Consider the following 15,173-nt stretch of genomic DNA (forward strand, 5'->3'; position numbering starts at 1 on the left):
ATGAACAAATTCCATCCAGAACATTTGACAGCAAACGTCTGAAAGAGTAAAAAATGTGAGAAAGGTTTCAATGACAAACGGAATTATACGTCTCATATGAACAAATTCCATCCAGAACATTTGACAGCAAACGTCTGAAAGAGTAAAAAATTAAACACAGAAGACCAGATTGACTTGCTTAACTCACTCAACCCTAACACCGACTATATCCCTAGTTTACCCGAGTTACTTTTACTCCATGCTGATAATTTATTACATTTTTATGAGACAAATTATAGGCGTAGATTCAAAGTTAATGTTTTTAGTTTTTGCATGTTAATGGTAGTTGAATAAAACTATCTATGTACATGCTCATTTTTAATACATTTTTTTCTTCCAGTTTTGTAAAGTAGCAAAAAAAATCTAGGGTTGAGTGAGTTAAAAAAAAAGGTTTGGGGGGAAAGGGTGGGGGGGGGGCAATCAACTTTGCAAATTTTTTGTAGAATTTTAATATGCTGCTTTTTAGCCAAACTTGGTATTTAAAAAATTTTTTTTTTCTATTTCTAGATAACTAATAATAATAATAATGAGTCTTATATAAAGCTATATACCGAGGTGTCAAAGCGCTTAAAGGTTACAACCGTTGGGACTATATTCGAACTACTGTGGACATAATACGCACTATACACACATTTCTATATTCTAACACGACTCAGTAAATTTAAGTATAAGGTACATCGGTTTTGAATAATAACTAATTGAGATATTCATTAACTCGTTCAATCCTAGGGATTGTTTCTACTTTTCAAAATTGGAAAAAAATGTATTAAAAATGAGCATGTGAATAGATATTTTTATTCAACTCTACCATAAACAAGTAAAAACTAAAAACATTAGCTTTGATATTACGCCTATAATTTGTCTCAGAAAAATGTAATAAATAGGAATGGGGGAAAAGTAACACCGGGTATACTACGGATATAGTCGGTGTTTGGGTTGAGTGAGTTAAAAAGGCTATGTTTTCAGATTTGTATTCAAGACGTTAAGACTAGTAGAGGATCTAAATGGTTCAGGAAGTGATTTCCAAGTTTTTGGGCCAAAAGTGCAAAAAGCTCAATCGTCGAAAGATTTAAATTTAGTTTTAGGGTGAGTTGTGATTTCAGATCTAAGGATCCTTTACTGGTAGGTTCATAAAATGACTCGCCTATAACAGATTTATAACAGAAAGAGGAATTTTATATTCAATCCTAGCCTTGACAGAGAGCCAATGGAGGTGGATTGGCATTTCGGTCGGACTATCAAAATCAGGTATTTCCTAAGACTAGACAATTGTTTTGAACTCGTTGAAATCTGTTAAGATTCTTATCTAGGAAGCCAGCAAGGAGAGATTGACAATAATTATTGAGCTTTATATAGCGCAATATCCACTAAATGTGCTCAAAGCGCTTTACAAGGGGTCCCTGGTCAACAGCAACATTTAACATGTAGGACGGGACATAACGCCTGTTAGCGATATTACAATTTTTCGGACAAAGACAACACTGTTAACGGCCAGGTACTCATTTTACACCTGAGTACAGTGAGAGAATATGAGTAAAGAGCCTTTTCCAAGGACTCAACGATGCGCTAAGCGCGATTCTCGAACCCAGGACCTTCCGATCCGAAAGCGAGTGTCATACCCTAGACCACATAGCCGCACATCTAGGAGGTCAGCAAGGAGAGATTGGCAATGATCAAGACGAGAAAAAAAACAAGAACACGTACAACAATTTTCAAAGACTCAAGAATATTTTACGATTCTTACAAACTCTTGCTTTTTGGAATTCCGGACGTACTCCCAACCGCTGCACGAGCTTGCGACTGCGTGTTGGGAACAAGGTTCGAATTCCAAAACACAACTGTGTAAGAAATCATTTATTCTAATCGATTCCTATGTTGTCATTTTTTAATATAAAAGACGTCTTCAAAAACATTTAAATGATACTTAACTTCTTTTTAAGGAATCTGTTTTTCAGTGAAATTTAACGATTTACAATCTGACGTCACAAATTATTATTGTAAACACGATATCATTACGCGTTGATATTTAGGGAGAGGGGTGGAATAAAAATACCTCTTCATTCTTGTAATTCTGCGGGGTTCAAAATTCATAACTTTAACCGTGTTGTTAACATTGGTGTTTGATAGACCAAGTCTTGTGTGAAATAGCACCAAGATTGGAAGCGTGGCTGGACAAGGACGTGGAAGTATCTATAACTCTTATTACTTCATAGAATAGTTTAAATTTAAAAAAAAAAAATCCCTTTATTTATCCTATAGGGAAAATTTGTCTCAAGGGTCTATTCCAAGGGAAGAATGGAATAACCCAGGCGTCAGCCGCAGTGCAGCGCTGCAAATTGAGCTAGGGCGAGGTGACTTGGTCAAGGCCACACAGCTCAGAGTCAGAGGCCAGGGAGAGCGTGAATCTACCGTATGATGAGCTATCCACCGATAGAGTCACGTTCTCCCCGGCCAGGTGGAGTTGTCGTACCAGTAAGGTCATTGGTTTGAGACCCCATCGCCGCCGTGAAATTTTTATTCTCAATTGTCTTTCGGCATTTTTCTACTGACTTCATGTCTTGTTGTTATCAACATAAGTGCCTGCTCCACTCACTTTCCTGATTTGTAGATTTGTACCCTTGATTTGGTCACAATAGGAAATTTCTAGATATATATTTTGTTTGATTTTATTTTCTCTTTTCGAAAACAAAAAAACTTGAGCTTTTTTATAGCGTGGTATCTACTAAGCGTGCTCAAAGCGCTTTACAAAGGGTCCGTGACCAATAGCAACACGTAACATGAGGAACGAGACATGACCCCTATTTGACTATGTTACAATTGTTTTTTTGTTTTTTTTGGACAGAGACAACGCTGTTAATGGCCAGGTACTCATTTTACACGATGAGAGAATGTGAGTAAAGAACCTTTTCCAAGGACTCAACTATGCACTGAGCGAGGCTCGAACCCAGGACCTTTGGATCCGAAAGCAAATTGCCATACCACAAGACCACATAGCCGCACATTCTACTCATTCATTAGTTTAGGGTCCCAAATTCAATATATGAGGTTTGTACGTCAGCATTAATTGTCACAATATTATGTCAAATTTTTGCCATTTAAAAGATCATTTTAATTTGAACCAAGCAAGAAATTTTCAATTATGAAAAAAATATGTCGATTTTTAAAATGTTAATAATTCATTTATTTGTTTGGGCAAGTGAATTCAAATTTTGCTCTTCGGCTAAGTGGTAAGTTGCGGCTATGTGGTCTTGTGGTATGACACTGGCTTTCGGATCGGAAGGTCCTGGGTTTCGAGCCTCGCTTGGCGCATATTTGAGTCCTTGGAAATGGCTCTTTCCTCACATTTTCTCACCATATTCAGCTGTAAAATGAGTACCGATAACAGTGTTGTCTCTGTCCGAAAAAATTGTAATATCGCCTAACAGGCGTTATGTCTCGTCCTACATGTCAAGTGTTGAATTTGGCCAGGGACCCCTTGAAAAGTGCTTTGAGCATGTTTAGTGTATATTGCGCTTTATAAAAGCTCATTTTTAAAGTTGAATAACATTACAATAAGCACGACATTTTGATATTTATGGCATGGTTGAGCCTGTTTTCAGAAAAGAATATTTGTGTTTGTCTTTAATTTTAGTTTTTGTTGATAATGGTTTTTATTAGAAAATATTTTGATCACAGACGATATTGCGATGAATGCCTAATAATAAACCTGACCGTGATTTGTGTTCCATCCATTGGTCAATTTCGTGTACTGGGCTGTAGTTTGTACTTGTTTGTTTATTCAAGCTCGAGTTTCCATTTTATTTATTTATGTATTTATTTATTTGTTGACTCTTCATCTATTATTAAGAGCTAATAAAATAAGAGCAAGTCTGTGGAATTCCCTTAGGGAATAGGAATGTTGGCCGTTTTGTGTCAGTTGATTTTTCCAGGTACTCATTTTACACCTGAATCCAATGAGACAATATGAATATGAGGAAAGATCATTTTTCAAGGACTCAACTACATATGCGCTGCTCAGAGTACGCCTCAAACCCAGGACCTTCTGATCCCAAGGCCTGGGTGGGGTTCCTGACCTCCCATAGTGGGCAGGGAGGGGTTCCTGACCTCCCGTAGTGGGCAGGGAGGGGTTCCTGACCTCCCATAGTGGGCAGGGAGGCACTGACTGTGTCTTCTATCCCCCTATGTCTGTTTTCCAACATGCTTTCTGTCTTTGTCTTGGGATGAGATTATTTGGTTTTGTCCTGGCCCTGACCAGATACTCTAGACTAGTTGGGAGGGAAACAGTCAAACGTATAGATAGTTGTGAGAGATGATATTTATTGTCTTGTAAATCATCATCTGTTATGCACTGTATTATGTTTTATTTACATATTATATATGGTTTCTAAACAGTGTGTTCCTCTTAGTGGGGACCTGTGCTTGTGTCTGGATGATACATTTAGGTGATCTCAAACTAAGTACTTTGATAGAGTGCTCTTGGAATCTACACCTGTTTCTTATTTGAACAAATTCCCCTTTGTCTTTTTTTTTTTTTTTGATACTTTAATTGTAATTCTAGAACTTTTTACTATCCCATTTTCTTCCTTTTTACTGGCGCTGATATGACCTAATTGTGTTGCAAGCGCCACAAATCCTTCAAAAAAAAAAAAAAATAGGTTTTGATAGAGCGCTTACTCTGCTAGATATTACTATCTCATTTTCTTCGTTTTTACCTGCCCTGATATGACCTTGCATTTGTTGCAAGCGCCGTGAAATCCTTAAAAACAAACAATAAATACCTTTCTCTTTCATGAACTACAATATCAATAAGGGTTTTAAGTTTTAAGGAAAAATGAATCGCAAATTTTTGCACATTTTGATGTTTTTAGATTGCAAAATTTGGATTTTTTTTGTTTGTTGCAAAAGCGCCATGTCAGATACTGCTCAGTGGAGTCCCTGACTGAAAATGAAAAGATAACTCTTTAGGACCAAAAAAAAAAAAAAAAAAAGTTTATCTGAAGGCAAGGTTAATAAGCTCATCCAATTTCAAGGGAAACAACCTTTCAATTCAAACTGAGTGATGGGTAAATGTGCAGTTGCCTCCCTTGATCACGAAAACGACGCGCTTGACTCTTCATCTATTAAGAGCTAATGTGTACTAATAAGAGCAAGTTAAGATTACGTTCCAACCTACACACCGATTGACGAGGAAGAAAACGATCTGTTCTAAGGGTCTGCTGAGGACAAATCTTCGTTTTCTTCCTCGTACGTCGATTGTTGTAGGTTGGGACGGTAATCGTTAACTTGCGAATTATTTGGTTTGTCAACGACATGCTTAAGACGCATGGAGGAGGTGAATGAAGGCTGCTATGGCAAATGTTGACTTGGAATCTAAATCTGCTCCCTATTTGTTTCCAGTTCCCCTATGTCTTCCTCTCTCTTGGGTGCTTCAATTGTAATTCTAGAACTTTTTACTATCCCATTTTCGTCCTTTTTACTGGCGCTGATATAACCTTAATGTGTTGCAAGCGCCGTAAAACCCTTAAAAACAAAAACAAAACATCCCCTAATATCAACAATTTTGGAAAGATCATAGTAGATATTTTTTTAAAGTAGTCCTTCAGAGCCATCAGGCCCATGGAACCGGAGTTTATCTCGGTGTCTATAGCGTGAAACGGGCAATTGTTTGCTACCCTTTGTATAGGATGCTAGATCTAACAGACCCAGCTACCCAATCACAGCTGGGTGGACTGGAGGTAAAAATAAAACAAAATCTCGACTGCCCCCGGGATCGATCTCGGTCCCTTTGCTTGTGAAGCGAGTGCTCTACCAACTGAGTTATCGGGACAACAAAGATCATAGAGATAAGCGCCATAAAACTCACGGGAAGCTTGAAGGTGAGTAGGGTCGTTCGTCATCCTATAGATAGTTCGAAGATGACGTCACTCAGGTCTTTGTTATTGTTTTTTGCCATCCGCGTTTATGAGTAATGTTCACTGAACTGTATTAACATGACTATAAACGTTCATGGATACACACAGTTTTGTGTGTTGGTCCGTTATACATCCGGATGGCAATGTTATGAGCTTCTTGGCCAAGCGCGGACTATCTATTGTGAGGAGGGGAGGTAACTTGCTTGCCGTGTCTTCTATTTCTATTTATTCCCCTTTATCTGTTTTCTAACTCGCTCTCTGTCTTCGTCTTGAAATGAGATTTCCTGGTTTTGTGCCGGTCCCGACTTGGAGTGAAATGTAGTATTCATTCGATAGGGGAAATTTGTCTGAAGGGTCTATTCCAAGGGAAGACTGGAATAACCCAGGCGTCAGCCGCAGAGCAGCGCCGCAAAGTGAGCTAGTGCGAGGTGACTTGCTCAAGGCCACGCAGCGAAGCGGCGGGTGATTGAACTCGTTATGAAGCAAAGACCGTACCACTGAGCAACGCTGCCCCATAAAGATAAAATTAAGATGACGTCACTCAGCTCTTTGTTATTGCTTTTTGCCATCCATGGCATGAGTAATTCTCACTAAACTTTATTAACCAGACTATGATCGACCAAGGTTACATATTAAAGTTTTGTGTGTTGGTCGGTTATACTTCCGGATGGACATGTTGTGAGTTTTTTTTTAGCCAAATGCATACTTACTATCTATTAATCAGACTAATAAGGTCTCACATTGTTTTGTGTATTGGTACTTTATATCCGGCTGATGGATAATCGTGAGTTTTTATAACTAAAAGCACAACATCAATAGTTATAGTTATCGTTTTGGGAGATGGATTTTTCCACAATGTAAATCATTTCTCAGTTTTTTATTATTGTATTGTTATGTTTGTTTGTTTGTTGTTTTTTTTTTTTTTTTTTTGGGGGGGGGGGGGGGGGGGTTGGGTTTTTTTAATATCATATTTTGTAAGCATTTGAGTATAGTCCTCTGTGAGATCCGATGCTTGTGTCCGGATAAGAATTTGAAGTGATCTCAAAGTTAGTACCCTGATAATCTTGGAATTTACATCTGACTGGCGTGGCCGTTTTTTGTTTTGTTTTTTTTTTTTGCATCGCTTGCGGCCGCATTGCGGTCTCAAAAAAATCGTAAAACATCACTGATTTACATTGCGGCCGCAAATTCTGCAACTTTTTGGAAATTTTAGCAAATATTTTGCAAATTTTCGAGATTTTGCAAAGAAAAAGAAAAAAAGAGACGAAAAAGAAGACGAATTTTTTACTCATTTAATTTGATAGCTGGTGTAGAACGTGAAAGATAATTGGATTTTACTATCTCATTTTCTTCCTTTTTACTGGCGCTGATATGACTTTACGTACATTTGTTGCAAGCGCCGTGAAACCCTTAAAAACAAACAAAATGCTTTTCTCTTTCATGAACTAATTAAAGGTTTTTAGGAAAATTAATCGCAAATAATTTTTCCTTTTTTTGGGGTGGGGGGGGGGGGGGGTATGCAAATGTTGCTGTTTTTAACTTGCAAAATATGGGATTTTGCGTGCAAAATTTGGGAATCGTTTTGCAAAATCCCGCCATGTCAGGTCTGAACACGACACGAACCATTTCCCCTTCGTCTTACTTTTTCTTGGGTGCTTTGGTCAGATGTAAATTCCATTTCCCTCCTTTTTTACTGGCGCTGAAGTGACCTAAATGTGTCACAAGGGCCGGAAAAGTAAAACCCTATAAAAAAACTAAGACTTGAAAAATGATAATAAACAAGACTGTCCAAAATTTAAAAACAAAAACAAAACAAACCCAAAAACATCAGAGACTATTTAGTATACATTATACATCTCCAAAATTGAACAAAACAAAGACAGACAGAGATAAAAACAAAAAAAAATAGGTGAGCTTTTATATAACGCAATATCCACGAAACGTACAAGGGGGTCCCTAGCCAACAGCAACACTTGACATGAAGGATGAGACATGACGCCTCTTAGGCGATATATTACAATTATTTACGCACAGAGACAATGTTGTTAACGGCCAGGCACTCATTTTACAAACGAGTACAGTGAGAGAATGTGAGTAAAAAGTCTTTTCCAAGGACAACTATAATAATAATAATAATGCTGAAAACTTATATAGCGCTATAACTCCGAGACACCAGACTCTAAGCGCTTAAATTACAAATTACTTTGGCTGAAACATACTCATTCACACACACAAGCACACACACACACACACACACACACATACACACACACAACACAACACACAACACAAACCAAACCTATCTTGCTTCTCATACCATCTACTAAAATCGAAACAAATATGTTTTAAGCGAACGTTTAAAAATAGACAAAGATTCTTTTTCACGAATGCTCTGCGGTAAGGCGTTCCAAATAGAGGGTCCGAAATGAGAAAAGGATCTCATTCCAGCATTTTTCCGAATTCGAGGGACAACTAGTTTTGTGGAATCACTGGCCGAACGTAAGGGGCGGGGTTTTGAATATCTTTCAATTAGTTCTGAAAGGTAGGAAGGGGCAGTACCTTCAAGACAACGATACACTAAAACACAAGCTTTGAATTTAATTCTTTTCTCAACAGGCAGCCAATGCAGGTCATGAAGTAGAGGTCCGGCAGAGTCGCACCTACACTTCATAAATACTAGTCTGGCAGCGCTGTTTTGGACAATCTGAAGACGTTTCAGATTGTATTGCGAAACGCCAAACAGCAGAGCATTACAATAATCCAATTTCGATAGTACGAGGGACACAACCAGGTGCTTGGTCACATCCTCAGATATGAACCGTCTAATGGAAGCAATCTTTTTTAGTTGGAAAAAGAGAGATCTAACCAAATTATTAACCTGATGCTCCATCGACAGTCCAGAGTCTAAGAATGTGCCAAGGTTTTTCACTTTGTCAACAATTTGAATAGAGGCATCCCCCAACTTCAAATCTGTTTCACTTTTCCACTTCCTGTTCCCCACATACAGCACCTCCGTCTTATCATCATTCAGTTTCAGTCTGTTCTCATTCATCCATTTCTTAACACTTTGGATACAATTTTTACTATTGGCTGATACTTCTTGTAAATTTCTCATATTGGAAACGCAGTACAATTGCGTATCATCAGCGTATTGATGGTAAGACAGACCAAAACTTCTGATGATTTTAGACAGAGGGCCAACGTACAAAACAAAAAGAACGGGTCCAAGTACTGAACCCTGGGGAACCCCACAATCAAGAAAGATTTCCTCCGATCTATATTCATCCACCGTAATAATCTGTTTACGATTAAACAAATATGACCTAAACCAATCAAGCGCTGCACCAGACACGCCATAAGTAATTTCAAGACGTTTGAGAAGAAGATTGTGATCAATAGTATCAAAAGCAGACGATAGGTCAAGCAAATTCAGCAAAGAACATGAACCATTGTCTATAACAGAGAGGAGATCATTAACAACCCTAACAAGTGCGGTTTCCGTTGAATGATGTTGCCTATAAGCAGACTGAAATTTTTCTTCAAGACAATTATTTTTAAGATGAGACAGTAATTGTTTCAAAACAAGCTTTTCTAAGATCTTAGAGAGAAAAGGAAGATTAGAGACAGGGCGATAGTTTTTTAAGTTCTCTTTATCGAGATCAGGTTTTTTCAAAAGGGGTTTGACATGAGCAACTTTGTAAATGTCTGGTACAGCACCTGACTGCAACGAATTATTAACAATACATGTAAATGGTGTTAAAATTACATCAATGCATTTTTTTAAAATGGCAGTATTTAAGGGGTCTAAATCACAACTTTTAGTTGGAGACGACATAATGCAATCACGTAAGTCAGCTTCAGTAATCTTTGAAAAATGTGTTAACGAATCACCATGAAACTTGTCAAATGTTGTAGGGATCGATTCAGACGAGAGTTCCTTCCTGATGGTATCCGTTTTTTCTTTAAAATATTGACCAAAGCGAGTTGGTAGATCTGCACGATCGATTAAAGATGGGAGAGCTGGTTGCGTCTGTTGTCCCAGCAGTTCCTTGGTCAAGGCAAAGAATTGTCTCGAACGTCCCACGTTTTTGAGGCTTTCTTCATAGAATTTCTTTTTGGCCCTGAAATTGACGGCTTTTGCATCATTTCTAGCCGCGATGTATCGCTTCTTATCGACAGCATCTCTGGACTTGAGCCATTTTCTTTCTGCCCGCCTCCTGGCTAATCCATTCAATTTTATATTCGGTATTATACCAGGGTGCTTGACGTCTCACTTTTACTGCTCTAGTTGTTAAGGGAGCATGCTTGTCCACCGAACCAACAATTGACTCGTGGAGACCATTCGCATCATGTTTATTTTTAACGTTATGGTCAAGGTCTTGTTTAAAAATGTTCATGTTTATATTCTTCAAATTACGAGATGTTATCATCAACTATGCGCTGCTCGGGACTCGAATCCAGGACCTTCCGATCCGAAGGCGAGTGTCATACCACTAGACCACACAGCCGGCCTGATAATAAGCGTTAGGACAACACAAGACTATCCATTCGATCATCTCTTTCTTTCTGCCGATTGTCAATGGGATGATCGTTTGCGGCTACGTGGACTTGTGGTATGACACTCGCTTTCGGATCGGAAGGTCCTGTGTTCGAGCCTCGCTCGGCGCATAGTTGAGTCCTTGGAAAAAGACTCTTTACTCACATTCTCTCACCGCTAACAGCGTTGTCTCTGTCGGAAAATAAAAAAATTGCAATATCGCCTAACAGGCGTCATGTCTTGTTCTACATGTTATGTGTTGCTGTTGGCTAGGGACCTCTTGTAAAGCGCTTTGAGCACGTTTAGTGGATATTGCGTGATCTAAAAGCTCAAGCACAAGAAAAAAAAGAGTCAAACATTATAATTGTCAAAAGTGCTTGAAGTGCGAAAAAAACACCCCCCCCCCCCCCCAAAAAAAAAAAAAAAAAAAACCACAACAAAGAACAAAACAAAAAAAAAAAACATCATACAACTTCCTGTAAATAAGACACTTGATGAATTGATACAAAGATCTTTTCCTTTTTTTTTTCTTCTTTTTAGCTGACAGTAATTTGCTTTTATTATTTGGTGGTTATTTGTTGTTTGTTTGTTTGTTTGTTTTTCTTTTTTTTTACATGATTTCTTTTTCTTCACTCGGTACATTTAAGTCGTGACACTTTTAGGTCATATCCTGGCCATCCAATTTGGCTAAGTAGTCCAGCCAAGACCCATTTTGTGGTTCTAGTGGATGACCATTAGCTGATTTGATTCTCTCGGGTCGTTGGGTTGATTGTCTGGTCATGTGGGTGTGTGTGTGTGTGGGTGGGGGGGGGGGGGGGGGGGGGGGGCTCCATCTTTGGGCCGCATGTCAAATATTATATTATATTATATTATATATATACAGTTCACATCAAAGAGATGATATTCATATATGATTCATATATATATTTATATATATATATATATATATATATATATATATATATATATATATATATATATATATATATATTGTGCGGCTATGTCTTCCTGTGGTATGACACTCGCTTTCGGATCGGAAGGTCCTGGGTTCGAGCCTCGCGCTCGGCGCATAGCTGAGTCCTTGGAAAAGGCTCTTTACTCACATTCTCTCACCGTACTCAGGTGTAAAATGAGTACCTGGCCGTCTTTGTCAGAAAAATTGTAATATCGCCTAAAAGGCGGCATGTCCTGTCCTACATGTTAAATGTTGCTGTTGACCCCTTGTAAAGCGCTTTGAGCACATTTAGTGGATATTGCTCTATATAAATGCTCTATTATATATATATATATATATATATATATATATATATATATATATATATATATATATATATATATTATTTCTTTGTAAATGTTCGGATATTTATCTGGTAAGGACCACGGACGTTTTTATGTTAAAATATCTGAACGGTTCTGAGTGATCAGTTCTGGACGACACATTAAAAAAATACACACACAATTATTATATGAAGAAGAAAAAAAAATCGAGCCTTTTATATAGATAGAACAATATCCACTAAATGTGCTCAAAGCGTCCCTAGCCAAAAGCAACACTTATGATGTAGGACATTACGACTGTTAGGCTATAGATAGAATGCGCTTGGCCAAGGAGTTCACAACATTGCCATCCGGAAGTATAACGGACCAACACACAAACTTTGTGTAACCATGAACTTTTATAGTATGGTTAATTCAGTTTAGTGAGAACAACTCACAAACGCTGATGGCAAAACCAATAACAAAAGCCTGAGTGACGTCATCTGCATACTATCTATACTACTACTACTACTACTACTACTACTACTACTACTACTACTACTACTACTACTACTACTACTACTACTACTACTTTCACCTCTTTCTTCTTCTTCTTCTTCTTCTTCTTCTTCTTCTTCTTCTTCTTCTTCTTCTTCTTCTTCTTCTGGGTGGGATTCCTGACCTCCCATAGTGGGCAGGGAGGTTCTTACCATAGAGAATTCCTAGTCTGTGGTACTTACTGTGTCTTCTATCCCCCTATAGATAGTTCGAAGATGACGTCACTCAGGTCTTTGTTATTGTCTTTTGCCATCCACGTTTATGAGCAATACTCACTAAAAGGTATTATCCACACTATAAATGTTCATGGTTACACACAGTTTTGTGTGTTGGTCCGTTATACTTCCGGATGGCAATGTTATGAGCTTCTTAGCCAAGCGCATACTATCTATAGTCTGATTGATAAAATTTAGTGAGAACTACTCATAAAAATGGCGGGCTAAAAACAAACAAAGAGCTGAGTGATGTCAATTTCATTCTTTCTATAAGCTGTTCAACCCACATCTTAACCCCCTCCCCCCAACCCCCTCCACCACGCTGCACAGCGTCCTGATGATTGGTGTGTCAATAAAATAACAAGTTCCCGTTTTAAGATGACGAGGAATCGAGTGAGGCGCCGGGAGTTGATCCGATGGAGAACGCCGGAGAGTGCGTGAGCTTCCAAAACAAACCATAGACAGGCAGGCCGATATCACACGGGGTGGGATGAACGAGTCGTGGACCGAATCATAACAAATTCCAACCCGACGTCTTTGACTCTCGCGCAGTGTTTATGACTTCCAATCTGTAAGGGGTGACTGAAATTAATAACGATCTTTCGCCAAACTGGACGTTTCGAATTAATTAATTTGTCAATCGTTCGTTTGTCATCTTTGTTTTTAAATATATCGTTAATAATAGAATATTACGGAGTCCAGCAATGTTTTGTTAAAAATTGACCGAATTAACGAGCTGTTTGTTATTCCTCATTCGTGAGTAAATTAAATAGTGAATGTAGTTTTTAAAAGTTGTCTTGCTGGGATGCCTCCCGAAAGCTCCTACATCACCAGTATTCTTGTTTTTTATAACGATCTAGTAGGGGGTTTGGGAAGTGGGGGGGGGGGGAGACTTTTTTTTAAATAAAAAAAAGTATCCTTCCTCCCAAACCCCCTACTAGAACTTGAATACTGGGGATGTAGGAGCTTTCGGAAGGCCTCGCGTCTTGCTGGTTTATTTGCCTTCAAGTTTTCAATCTAGGAGATTATGTATGATTCGTGTTGTGTTTTCTGGAGGATGTTTCGTGCGTCCTGACGAGTCTCATTCATTCATTGGTAAGTTAGGTTTTTAAAAATCTCTACTTTTATGTTTGGTTTATTGAGTTATAACTAGTGCCATTACAACTAATGCTATTTATATTACTACTACTGCTACTACTACTACTACTACTACTACTACTACTACTACTACTACTACTACTACTACTACTACTACTACCAATACTACGACTACTACCAATACTACTACTACTACTACTACTACTACTACTACTACTACTACTACTACTACCACTACTACTATTACTACTACTATTACTACTACTACTACTACTACTACTACTACTACTACTACTACTACTACTACTACTACTACTACTACTACTACTACTACTACTACTACTACTACTACTACTACTACTACTACATACTACTACTACTACTACTACACTACTACTACTACTACTACTACTACTACTATACTACTACTACTACTACTACTACTACTACTACTACTACTACTACTACTACTACTACTACTACTACTACTACTACTACTACTACTACTACTACTACTACTACTACTACTATACTATACTACTACTACTACTACTACTACTACTACTACTACTACTACTACTACTACTACTACTACTACTACTACTATGTTTGTCACCCATACTTTTGTGCTACAATGGGAACGATCTATAATAACATTCAGGTTTCGTCTGAGTCATCTCACACGTGATTGGTTGATGTCCCACGCTGATTTGTTTTTAAAAGGTTGTAAAAAAATACCCACGTGCAAGCTGAACAAAAAACAAACAAACAAACCAATCGTGATGATAGATATTTCAAAAGCTGTGAACACTTTTCACAATTTGGGTCCCACATTTTGCAATGTGACCAATGACCTCGATAACATGGAAACTTATAATAGTCCGTTCATGGCCCCGTGATCACGGAATATCGCAAATTCCTCCAAAGTTACGAAATGTGGAGCCGTGATTTTTTTTGCAAGCGGTCTTATAGATAGTTCAAAGATGACGTCACTCAGGTCTTTGTTATTGTTTTTTGACATCCGCGTTTATGAATAATGCTCACTGAACTGTATTAACCTGACTATAGATAGTTCGAAGATGATGTCACTCATGTCTTTGTTATTGTTTTTTGCCATCCGCGTTTATGAGTAATGCTCACTGAACTGTATTAACCTGACTATAAACGTTCATGGATACACACAGTTTTGTGTGTTGGTCGGTTATACTTCCGGATGGCAATGTTGTGAGCTTCTTAGCCAAGCGCATACTATCTATAACCGTTCGTGGATACAGTTTTGTGTGTTGGTCTGTTATACTTCCGGATGGCTATGTTATGATCTTCTTCGCCAAGCGCATACTATCTATATTTTAAGTGACATTACGAATTTTGAATAGGTAATATAGTATAATAATATTGTAGGCTATAGAATAATTACATAGTGTAAATTAAGGGACATACAGATTATAAAAGTGTAAAGATATAAATATCTAGAAAAGGTATATTGATGTCAACATATAAGAAAAAAAAAAGATCCATATTTGGTTGTGGATTCTCTTTCCCGCAGTCAAAAGTCGC

General features: G+C 37.9%; 1 protein-coding gene across 1 annotated transcript in view; it reads left to right on the plus strand.

Annotated features, from left to right (window-relative positions):
• Positions 1–13,014: 13,014 nt before the first annotated feature.
• Positions 13,015–15,173, plus strand: part of LOC144978064 (uncharacterized) — a 245,246-nt gene continuing 243,087 nt past the window's right edge. Inside the window, exon 1 of the mRNA XM_078923579.1 lies at positions 13,015–13,089. The gene's annotated coding sequence lies outside the window, so the exon portion shown is untranslated. The remainder of the gene's footprint in view (positions 13,090–15,173) is intronic.

This window comes from Berghia stephanieae, chromosome 8, assembly GCF_034508935.2.
Source record: "Berghia stephanieae isolate SIO BIC M18660-M18661 chromosome 8, UCSD_Bste_1.3, whole genome shotgun sequence".
Classification (NCBI taxonomy): domain Eukaryota; kingdom Metazoa; phylum Mollusca; class Gastropoda; order Nudibranchia; family Aeolidiidae; genus Berghia; species Berghia stephanieae.